Below are 11,816 nucleotides of genomic sequence, written 5' to 3' on the forward strand. Positions count from 1 at the left end.
AGGCTGAGCACAGTGAGAAGAATGCCCCATGTGCTGAGAGAGGTGGCTTAGAATCAGTATTGGAACCTGTGAATGGTAAGAAAGATATCCACCTAAGAAGGCAGTGTCTCTTCATTAATCAAAAACTAAACCCAAAGATGAAGTATCTGAGCCTCAGAAGATGAGAAGACCTTGGTGTGGAAAAGCCTGCTTTGGAGTTTGGAGTGACTCCAACCCTGAGAAGCAGGATCAGGACAGCAGATTCAGGGTCTGAGGAAAGCTTGTACTTCAAAAATTGACCCCTTTTGCAACATCCTCACATGGAAGAAGGCAGAAGGGTTTAGAGGATGGAACTCATTGCCTACAATCTTTGTAAAAGGGCACCGAGCTCTCTCAGGAGGGCAAAATCCTCATAGCCCAGTCACCTTCCAAAGGTCCCATTTCTGAATATCACCACTTTGGCATTAAAGTTCCAACAAATACATTTTCAGAGGTGCATTTGCATTCAAAGCAGTAGATTAGTGGCTGAACAAACTGTGCTACATGCATAGCATATACTGTTACTCAACAATAAAACCAATGAATTATTGAAACATGGAATAACTTAGCTCCATCCCAACCAAAGTACACTGAATTTTTTAAAAATCTAATCTAAAATGGTTACACCCTGTCCTAGTTAGAGTCATTACTGCTGTGAAAAAACACCATGACCAAAGCAACTTGGGGAGGAAAGGATTTATTTGGCTTACACTTCCAAGTTATTGTTCAGCATTGAAGTCAGGACAAGAACTCAAACAGGGCAGGAACTAATGCAAAGGCCATGGAGGGGTGCTGCTTACTGGCTTGCTCCTCATGGCTTACTCAGCCTGCTTTCTTATAGTACCCAGCATCACCAGTCCAGGGATGGCCCCACAATGGGCTAGGCCCTTCCCCATCAATCATGGAAAGTGATGTCATTCTATTTCAATTAAAAATATATTTAAACAAATATGAAAAGCAATTGAGGAAGACCATGTCAACATCTGTCCTCCACATGCATGTATACACACACACACACACACACACACACACACACACACACACACAACTAAATTCTGTATTTCATTGTATGTAATGAAAAGAATGCTGTATTACTTGGTTATATTCCTGTGTTAGACATATCACCTGAATCTAATCATGAAAAAGCATTACACAAATCAATGGGCTTTGTACAACCTCACTAGCCTGGATTCTTGAAATGTATCCAGAAAGGACTGATAAATCATTACACAGCAAAGACTAATGAGATGTAGCAACCACATGTAATATGTGGTTTTCAAGAGACTCGTTGGATGATTAGAAAAACTTAGTGCCTGTATTGGAGAACTTAGGGAAATACCATAGAAGTGCTTGGACATGGTGGCTTGTAACAAAAACGACTCATCCTCAAAGTGGTCCAGGAGAAAACACCTCTTTGTATTTGCAACTCCTTAGAAGATCATTGTAAAGTTGATGCAGGAAGGTGAGCCTAAGGGCAACAAAACAGAATCCTGTATCTTACATTTCATCAAAGCAGACAATAGTTGTTACTAGGAAGTTTGGTGAAACTGGAGAGAAGGAACTTTCCTGATAGTATCAACTGGTCCCTAATGCTATTCATATTAATGCTATTGTACCAATACAAACTTTCTACTTTGGGCAAGTAAGAGGTTGGCTGGTTATAGGCAACTGGTCTAGCCAATCGCCCAGCTCTAGGAACAGTGACAGACCCTGTATCAAAGTTTAAGTGGAAAGCAATTAAAGAAGTCACCTACTGTCAACGTCTGACCTCCACACACAAATGTCAACCTCTGACCTCCACATGCAAATGTCAACCTCTGACCTCCACATTCACAAAATCAGACTACCACCTACTTCCTGATATATGTGTGTGTGTGTGTTTATTATATTTATTTCTATTACACAATGTAAATACAAGTTGGTTATATCAGATGTTAATGATATACAGGAATTCTATGTCAATGCAATACTCTTAAACCTAATATTACTCCTCAATTTGAAGATTTTTAGGTAATTTAAAAAATATAACCAAATATAATCAATATTACTAAAATACCAATTATTCATTAAGCCTGTTTCAAATACTCTCTTTTCTCCACAAAAAAATAAATCATAAATAATAAAATTCTTGATTCCTCCAATAATACTGGTCATTATTTCTTCTTTAATATCATTAATTTCACCCATAACACCTCCCACTTTATTTGTGGTATATTATCAGTTATTAGTCACCTGATATGACAATAACTCCTTACTAATTTCTGAAGGATAAAAGTTGTAATTTACTGTAAATTAGAATAGATGTCTTAAAAAGAATTTACCAAGCTGCGTGTGATGGTTTGAGTGAAAATGGCCTCATAGGCTCACATGTTTGGATACTTAGTGCTCACTTGAGGCATCAGTTTGGTAAGGATCAGGAAGTGTGACCTTGTTGGAGAAAGTATGTCACTGGGGGTTGACTTTGATGTTTCAAAAGCCCATGCCATGCCCAGTTAGTGTGTGCTTTGCTCTTCTACTCTCTCTCTCTCTCTCTCTCTCTCTCTCTCTCTCTCTCTCTCTCTCTCTCTCTCTCTCTCCCCACCCCCCGTGTGTGTGAGTGTGAATGTGTGTGTGTATATGAGTGTGTGTGTGTGAGAGTGTGTGTGTGTGTGTGTGTGTGTGTGTGTGTGTGTGTGTGTGTGTGGTGTCCTTGTGGACCAAATGTAAGCTCTTTGCTACTGGTTCAGTGCCATGTATACTTTCCTGATGCCACATTTACCATTTGGATGGTCATGTACTCACTTCTGAAAATGTAAGCAAGCCTCCAATTAAATACTTTCTTTTATAAGTTGCCTTTGGCTTTGATGTTTCGCCATGGCAACAGAAAAGTAACTAAGACAAAAGTTGGTATCAGGAGTGGGGTATTGCCATGATAGGCCTGGCCATGCTGAGTTTTGGAGAAATGTAGAAGACTTGGGGAATTTGGACCGAAAAAGTGGTTGAATGCTGTATGCAGGTCTTAATGGGCCATCCTAGTTGTGGAAGACAGCAGTGCTAAGAGCTGTGTGTACTGTGGAGGCCCAGCTCAAGAAATTTCAGAGGGAAACAATGTTAGTAACTGGGTTAGAAATTATTCTTGTGATTTTTTTTTTGTCTTGTCCTAAGATTCCGTGTAAGGTTGAACTAAAAAGTTTTGGATTAATTTCATTGACAGAGAATATTTCAAGACAGCCTAGTAGCCAGGTGTGGTGGTGCACTCCTTTAATCTCAGAGCGTGGAAGACAGAGGCAGGCAGATCTCTGTGAGTTTGTGGCCATCTTGTTCTACATCATGAGTTCCAGGACAGCCAGGACAACATAGTGAGACCCTGTCTCAAAAGATAAAATAAAAACCAACCAAACAAAAATGATTTTTAAAAAAGACAGCCTAGTATTAACTGTGCTACATGGTTGTTATTACTGAGATCTACAATGAAAGAGTAAAAGAGGGAAAAAAGAAATAAAAAATGTACAGCTTGAGATGAAAAAGAACACCAGAAAATGTAAGGTTGGAGCAATGGTTTATACTAAAAGAAATAATGAGCAACGGAGTAAAAGCAGTGGTGTCTCCAGAGCAAGACCCCACCCAGCTAATCCTGCAACTTGTGAAAGGAAAGGGCCCCAATGTATTTTCTCCATATAAAAAACATCAACAAATTAAAGTCTGTGCAAATGTAATTCAAGGAGGAGGCCATGTTCCAAACCAAGCAGGTAGCGGAACTTATCTGCTTCAGCCATGTGGTTATGGCTTTCGAGTACAAAGGATACAGGAGTAAAGGGGCTGTGGAATTTTCCTACGAGGTTAAGGAAAGCCATTGAAGCCAGGCATGTTGCAGAAGAGTCCCTGAATGGAGGCTCAGAGAGGCCATCGTATGAAGCTATGAAAGTAAAGCCTGGATGTGTTGAAAGACCCCAAGATGCTGGAGATTCCAGAGATACATGATGCTGAACACAGGGAGTGGAGCCAGCCAAAGAGAGAGAAGTCTGCTATAGTCATCAAAGTTGGAAGGGCTGAAGTGTCTAAGCCCTTTGACATCATACACATCATTATAGAATTACAGTCTGCCCCTGCTGACTTTCAGTCTTGCTTTGGTCAAATATTTACTCACTTATGGTGATATTTTATTTGTATTAAAATGTTATTTGTATGTTAATAAATAAAGTTGCCTGGGGGTCAGAGCTATTAGCAAGCCATAGGAAAGCAGGGCAGTGGTGGCGTACGCTTGTAATCCCAGCACTGGAGGCAGAGCTAGGTAAGTCTCTGTGTGTTCAGGGATACAGCCAGTATTGGATACACATACCTTTAATCTCAATACCAATCATGGAAAACCTAGAGGTCTATACAGACAGGCTGTGACGGGGCAGTCATGTGGTTGGGTTTACAACCAATGAGAAGGCAGAACAGAAATTCTATGTAAGGACTTTAACACAGAAAGTAGCTCTGGTTTGGAGAGGTAGGACCATCGCAGTTGGAAGGGTAAGGTTTTAGCTCTTAGCCCTGACCTCTTGGCTTTCTTCTTTGCATTGGTTCTGTGTTTCTTATTTAAAAAGACGGTTGGTTACATCTACACTCACTAGGTCCCCTTTCCTCCCATGTGGAATGGTAATGTATATTCTGTGTCATTGTATGTTGGAAGTATATAATTTGCTTTTGGATTTTATGGGGGGAATTATACTGAAGAGATTACCTTGAGTCTCAGAAGAGACTTTGAAATCTGGACTTTTAAATAATTTGGAGACTGAAAGACCTTGGGGACTTTTAAAGTTGGACTATATGCATTTTCCTTTGTGATATGGGTATAAGCGGTGGGGACTGGGGAGTGGAATGTGGTGGTTTGATTAAGAATGCCCCCCCCCACTGGGCAGTGGTGGTGCACGCCTTTAATCCCAGCACTCGGGAGGCAGAGGCCGGCGGATCTCTGTGAGTTCGAGGCCAGCCTGGGCTACCAAGTGAGTTCCAGGAAAGGCGCAAAGCTACACAGAGAAACCCTGTCTCGAAAAACCAAAAAAAAAAAAACAAAAAAACCAAAAAAAAAAAAAAAAAGAATGGCCCCCATATGTAGTGGGTAGCAGCTGTACTGTCTATGACCTTGAAGTATCACCCCTAGAGATACAGCAGGTAACTGCTCCATCTGCCTATGACCTTGAAGTACATGCCCTGGGGTGTGGCCTCTCAGTGACCCTTAATACCTGAGATGCTGTAGGCATTGGTCTCTCTTCACTCCATCATGCTACTTGGATGTAGGACTGATTCAGGCGGCCGGGATAGTGTTCCAGAACCTGTGTCAATTCTGTTCTGTATGTACAGTGAGTTTTCCCCTTAATAAATTCTTTTGCCCTATAAACAGACTCTATGGATTTCTCATTATACCCATAGGCTCATATATTTGAATGCTTGATCACCAGGAGTGGCACTGTGGCACTATTTGAGAAGGATTAGAAGGACTAGGAGGTGTGGCCTTGTTGGAGGAAATGTGTCCCTGGAGGTGTGCCTAGAAGTTTCAAAAGCCAACACCAGACCCAGTCTCTCTCTCTCTCTCTCTCTCTCTCTCTCTCTCTCTCTCTCTCTCTCTCTCTCTCTCTGCTTGCACATCAGGATGTAACTCTCAGCTACTTCTCTAGCAACACACCTGCCAGCTGCCATACTCCCTGGCGCCATGTCACCTGCCATGATAATGGACTAAGCCTCTGAAACTGTAAGCAAGTCACCCAATTGAACTTTTTAAATAAGTTTTTTTGATTATGGTATTTTGACACAGCAGTAGAAAACTAACTGAGATATGGGGGGAGGGCCAAGCATGGTAGTACATACATATAATTATCAATAATTCAGGTGGCTGAAGCAGGAGTTCAGGTCTGTCTGTGTCACAGAGTGAATTTAAGGCCAACTTGAGTGGCATAGTGAGACTCTTTAAATAATAAACAAACAAATGATTGGTGATATAGCTCAGGGGTAGAGCATCCACCTAATATGTGCGAGGCCTGAGTTCAATCCTCAGTATCTCAACAAAAAATTGATGAGTTGTATTGTTATAAAAGTTGAAATTCTTTTTCAGTACTCAAATTCTACCAGAAAAATGTGGATCAGCCAATATTTTCTTCATGAACCCTCGCCTTATTTCTCTATGTAGCATAGTTATTCTTCTCATGAGTCCTCAGGGCAGCTTGATTTATAATCCAGTTTTGAAAATCTAGTCATTTTCTTCATTATTAGTATGTGAGTGGGAATTGGGTGATCATTAAAACAAAGTCAGACAAAGAAAACAAACCAGAAAATAAATCACGACTGACATGGCAAGCAATGGAGACTGATCCATTCAACACCAGCTGTGGTCTTTCTGGACTCTGTGAATATGTGTTGCTCTCATTGGTTGATAAATAAAGCTGTTTTGGTCAATAGCCAGGCAGAAGAAGGCTAGGTGGTACAATCAAACTGGAGATGAAAAAGGGTGGGGTCAGGGAGGTGCCAGCCAGCCGCCAGAGGGCCAAGATGTATTAGAGCACAGGTAAAGCCACGAGACATGTGGCAAAACATAGATGGACAGAAATGGGCTAAGTTGCAAGAGCTTGTTAGTAATAAGCCTGAGCAATAGGCCAAACAGTATGTAATTAATATTAAGCCTCTGAGTGATTATTTTAAAAGCGGCAGTGATTATTAGGACAGGCAGGACAAAAAATGCCTCTGTTTACATATACCCATCTATATGGACACTAAGAAAGCTGAAAATGGTTACTTCCAAGATCCTCCACTGGATGGTTTCCTCTTTATTTCAAATGAAACCGTGTTTACTCATGCTATACTCTGAACCAGAGCTGAATTTCCCAGGTGAAGAATTAGGGCATGATGTCTTCCCATCTAGGTCAAGCCATGGCATAACCATGCAAGGCACCACACTCTGGTTGTTGGCCTTGCTGGAGTGTGCTCTGGGGAGCTGATTTTCAGCAGGACCCTGTGAGTTGCTCAGCCCTCTTAATACAGTTCTTTTCATGGCATGTGGCTAGAGGAGCTTCAGTCATCAAAGACAGAGATAAGCCTCCCCCTCCATCATCTCCATGAAACTTAAGTTATTCACTCTGGCTGCTCTATACGATAGGGAAGCTATTTTTTCATAATTTTTTAATTATGAAAAAAATATGATAAAAAAGAGATTGTGCTAGTTTTGTTCCTCTGTTGTGATGAACACCAAAAGCAACACAGGGTTGGAAGCCTTTATTTTGCTTACAGGCTACAGCCCACCGGCAAGGGGAGCCACAGCAGGAACTCAAACAAGTAACCTAGAGACAGGAACTGAAGCAGAGACACTCAGCTTGCTTTCTCAAATAACCCAAGAGTACTTGCCCAAGGATGGCACCACCCACAGTGGGCGGGGGCCCTTCTCCATCAATTGGCAATTAGGACAATGGCCCCCCAAATTCTCAGATTTCTCAGTGAGATCCCTCCTTCCACATACATCTAGGTCTGTGTCAAGGGGACAAGAACTAACCAGTACAGAGATAAAGAATTGTGAATTTTTGAATTATCCATTCCATTCACTTGATATTATTCCTCTCCTTTTAAATCCAGATACCCCAAAAGAAAAAACAAAGTTAGATTTTAAAAGGAGACAGAAAAGTAGGGAGAGAGAAAAAAAGGGAGGAGGAACAATACACATGTTTTGAGAATTTTTGTAACAAATAAACATCTTTTTGGCTACCTTAACACTCAACATAGAAGTGGGCAATTTAGACAACAGATTCAAAAAATAGGACTGATTATAGAAAAAAGCAGTTCAAAAAGGAAGCAAATACAGCTAGGAGTGATAAATCATAAACATAGTCTTTCAATCTGCTACTCCCAAATTCAATAAATTACATGTTTATATTTATTCCTACTTCCAAGAAGTTACAATATATGATGACCTAGAATGATTTAAATGATAACATTAATATTTATTTAATTCTATGATAATATAAAAATTTGAAAATGCTATGAAGCTAATTTTGGTTTTTGTTCTTTTAATTAACTTATCTTTATTTTATGTGCATTGGTGTTTTGCCTGCATGTCTGTGTGAGGGTGTCAGATCCCCTGGAACTGGAGTTGTGAGCTCCCATGTGGGTGCTGGGAATTGAACCCAGGTCCTCTGGAAGAGCAGCCAGTGCTCTTAACCACTGAGCCATCTCTCCAGCCCCGAAGCTAATTTTGATAGTAACATAGTTTTAAGGCAATCTGTGATGTCTTATCTTTTATAAACATTTCTAGTTTCAAACAAAGTAGCTTTGAGGTATTCAAGATTAACAGAGTCCAATACTGTTTCCTCCTTAGCCAGAAGTTTCCTCCAAAGAAACAAATAAGAGCAGGGTAGCCTGGGAGAAGTAGCTAAATAAAGATGGTCTCAGCCATGCATCAAGTTAAGGGAATTCACGGTCATGTGCTCTTGTTCACATGGGGTAGGGACATCTTGTATCACTGTCTACACTGTTTTCACATGCAGCCGACATCCAAGCTCTCTGGGAAGCTCAGCACTAACTCAAGGCTTTGGAGGCGCACACGAAAGGCATAAAGCCTCTTTTCACTTGTTTCTAACTTGTTTATTTAACATTTTTAACAGCCACAGTGTTTCTGCTCCAAGATATTTCAGCTTTTGGATATTTAACTGCTTTTTTAAAATGAAAAGTTTGAAATGTGATTTTGTTCTTTGGAGTGACTACTGTAGGAAGTACAATTAAAGAGTTTTTTTCGTGGTTTGGAGGGCCTCATGTTTCTCATAGAAACCGCTTGATTAACGCATATCCAACTTTATGTTAACAGCACATATGGCGTGTGGATCAGACATCCCAGCTTCCCCGGGAAGTTGTTTGAAGGAGCAGTGGGAAAGTTGTCAATCCCCAAATGGCCAATAGGTTTCATATGTAGCTAAGTTGGCTGACAGAACCCTCAGTGTAAGTTCAGTAACACTAAACCACTCACAAATGAGGACATTTAAAAAAAAAACCAGTACAGCAGAGATTTACCTTTGGTCCTGATCCTAGCACAGAATAAACACTTCCTCATCAAAAAGGGGAAGCATCGTTTTATAAATTTTTATAATTTTTTTAACTTATTAATCAGTCACTTAATGCCGACTCTTAGTAAACTGATCTGTGCTGTTAAGAACAGATAAAGTCTACTAAGACAGATACGTTGGTTGGATATCGTAGTTACCGAGCTAATCTCCATAAAAAGTAAGCAGACCAAGATTAAAATGGCGTGATAGAGTCTAGCAGGATTCCAGTGAGGGAGAACTTATTCATAGCTCCAGGCCCAGGGAGGACCAGGGGTTAATCTCCATATGTAAAACTGGGTAGTGGTTTTAAGATTGGCACAGAGGAAGGGAAGAAAAAGAGCAGCAGCTTCTGTCTGAGGATGAAGTGGGGATAAGATGGCATCACTGGTTGGAACAAGCAAAAGAGCGAGCATATGTATATATATTTTTTAAGTCCTTATTGTTGAGAGCTCATGGGTGCAGCTTCCCTATCGTATATAGCAGACACCATTTCGCAGCAGATGCCCTGATCTTCTGGGTCTTACAATCTTCCCACTCCCTCTTCAGTGATTTTTTTTTTCCCCCAAGCCTTGGGTGTAGGGATTGCATTGGACATGTATCAGTTGGGGGCAGGCACCACACAGTCACTTAATCTTGTCATTTTGACCATTTGGGGGTCTCTGTAACAGTCTCCATCTGTTGTCAAAAAGAAGATTCTTTGATGAGGGGTGAGAGCTGTACTTATATCTAAAGATGCACAAGGTCAGCACAGTGACATCAACGGACATGCAAATGTCGACAGGGAAAATTCAACATGGTCCCACCACTAGATGAAGAGCTACAGGTGGTCAGTGGCTGCTCACGGAGAGGAAGTAAGTCCCCTCCGGGCACAATCTCCTGCGTGTGTTGTCCAATCCCACGTGGTCAGCCATGGACATATGTACATACATGCAAGGATAAATGGACTGAGTAAGTCACATAAACATACACAGATCACACACACACACACACACACACACACACACACACACACACACATATGTAACAACAGTCATTGAGGAAGAGATCATGGGTGTCATGGTGGAGATGCAGGAGAGTTGGAGGCAGGAGAGGGAGGAGCGGGGGGGGGGGGGGGCATGACGTAGATGTAATGCTCATATATGAGGTTATCAAAAAGTAAATAAAACGAAATAAAAACTTTGGCTGCTTCCTACCGTCGCACACTATGGCCTATATCATAATCTTTGAATTATGAAATGAGGGAGGATTGCTGCTCTTAGACAAGGGTCTCACTGTGTGGCCTAGGCTGGTCTCCAACTCCTGCACTCAAGTGAACCTTCCACTTCAGTATTCCCGGGAGCCAGATCTATGGAGTCGAGCCACTATACCTGGCTTGTTTTGATCATTCATTTTTTTTTTAAATCATGCTCTCTCCAGTAAATCTTCATGGTAATTTTAACAAACAGTATGACAATATAACTTGATAAAGTTACATGGATTTATCACTTTATGGAAATGCATTTAAAGAAATGACATCACATCACCCCCTTGTCCAGGGGGACAGAATATAGAGTAATATATAAATACAAAGTAGTATATAGAATATAAAATAGTATAGACTGTAGAGTACCTAATAGGATAAAGAGAAATTGATTTCAGAATTTGGGGTGGGGGAGGGGCAAGGTCTAAGAAGTGAAGCTGCGGAGTTGAGCTGGGAAGAAGCTTTTTATGGATCCTGCTTGCCACACGCTTTTGTAAATAAATATTTACAGAAAGACTTACTGAATACAGCTGTGCCCATTCATATCATGGCTACTTCTGTGCTATACCAACAGAAGAATGCCTGATCCGGAAACCATTGCACCCACAGCTTCGAATATTTAAACATGTTTGTGGAGCTAAAACAGGAAGAAAAGAAAAGAATAAAAGCTTACGCATGAGAAGTGAGGGAGGGTGGCTTTTCAAGAACTGCCCGATTGCTACAGTAAGAGAAACTGGAAAGGAAAGGTGGAGTTCTGGAGCCCTTGCAACAGTTTTCAAAACAGATAAAGTTCTATGTATAGACATATTTCTAAATGGTCTTATTAAATAAAAAAGCATGGAGCCAAATATAGGGGTGAAAGCCTTAGAGGTCAGGGAAATAGGGAAAGCCACCAGCCAACCTTACCTCACCTACTCTGCAGCTTCCAAATATGCATTACTTCCTGTCTACCCACACCTTTATTGCCTTGCTGTTCTGCCCTCTCATTGGCTGTCTTAGCCCAGGTACCTCACTTCCTCTTCCTACACAGCTCTGTCACTTTCTGTCTGTATGTACAGACTCCCAGGTCTCTATGGTTGGTACTGGGATAAAAGGCTCTGTTTCCTAGTGTGGCCTTGAACACACAGAGACCTTGCCTGCTAAGTGATAGAATTAAGGGCATGTGCTGCCTGACTTCTTGTTTACTTAAAATGTCTGGCCTTTTCTCCCCATCTCCAAGCAAGTTTTATTAAAGCACAAATAAAATATCACCACATTCCATGTTATTCACATTTAGGGAAATATGAAAGCCAAGACTGATTAAAAACTGAAAATTTAACAGTAAAATCAGAATGACATTTTAGGAGTAGGGGAGGCAAGGGTATTTCTATGCCTCAGAAAGATGCCTGTGGTCTACAGTGAGCTCTTCCTGGGAAAAGCCAGGCAGTCACATGAGCTGCTAGTGGGGGTGCTGGGAGAACAGCATGTGGGAACTCCCCACGGGAAAGCATTTCAAAGATCTTGACAGTAAATAAGCA

This window comes from Peromyscus californicus, unplaced genomic scaffold (genome assembly GCF_007827085.1).
Source record: "Peromyscus californicus insignis strain IS unplaced genomic scaffold, ASM782708v3 Scaffold_13__1_contigs__length_99412109, whole genome shotgun sequence".
Classification (NCBI taxonomy): Eukaryota; Metazoa; Chordata; class Mammalia; order Rodentia; family Cricetidae; genus Peromyscus; species Peromyscus californicus.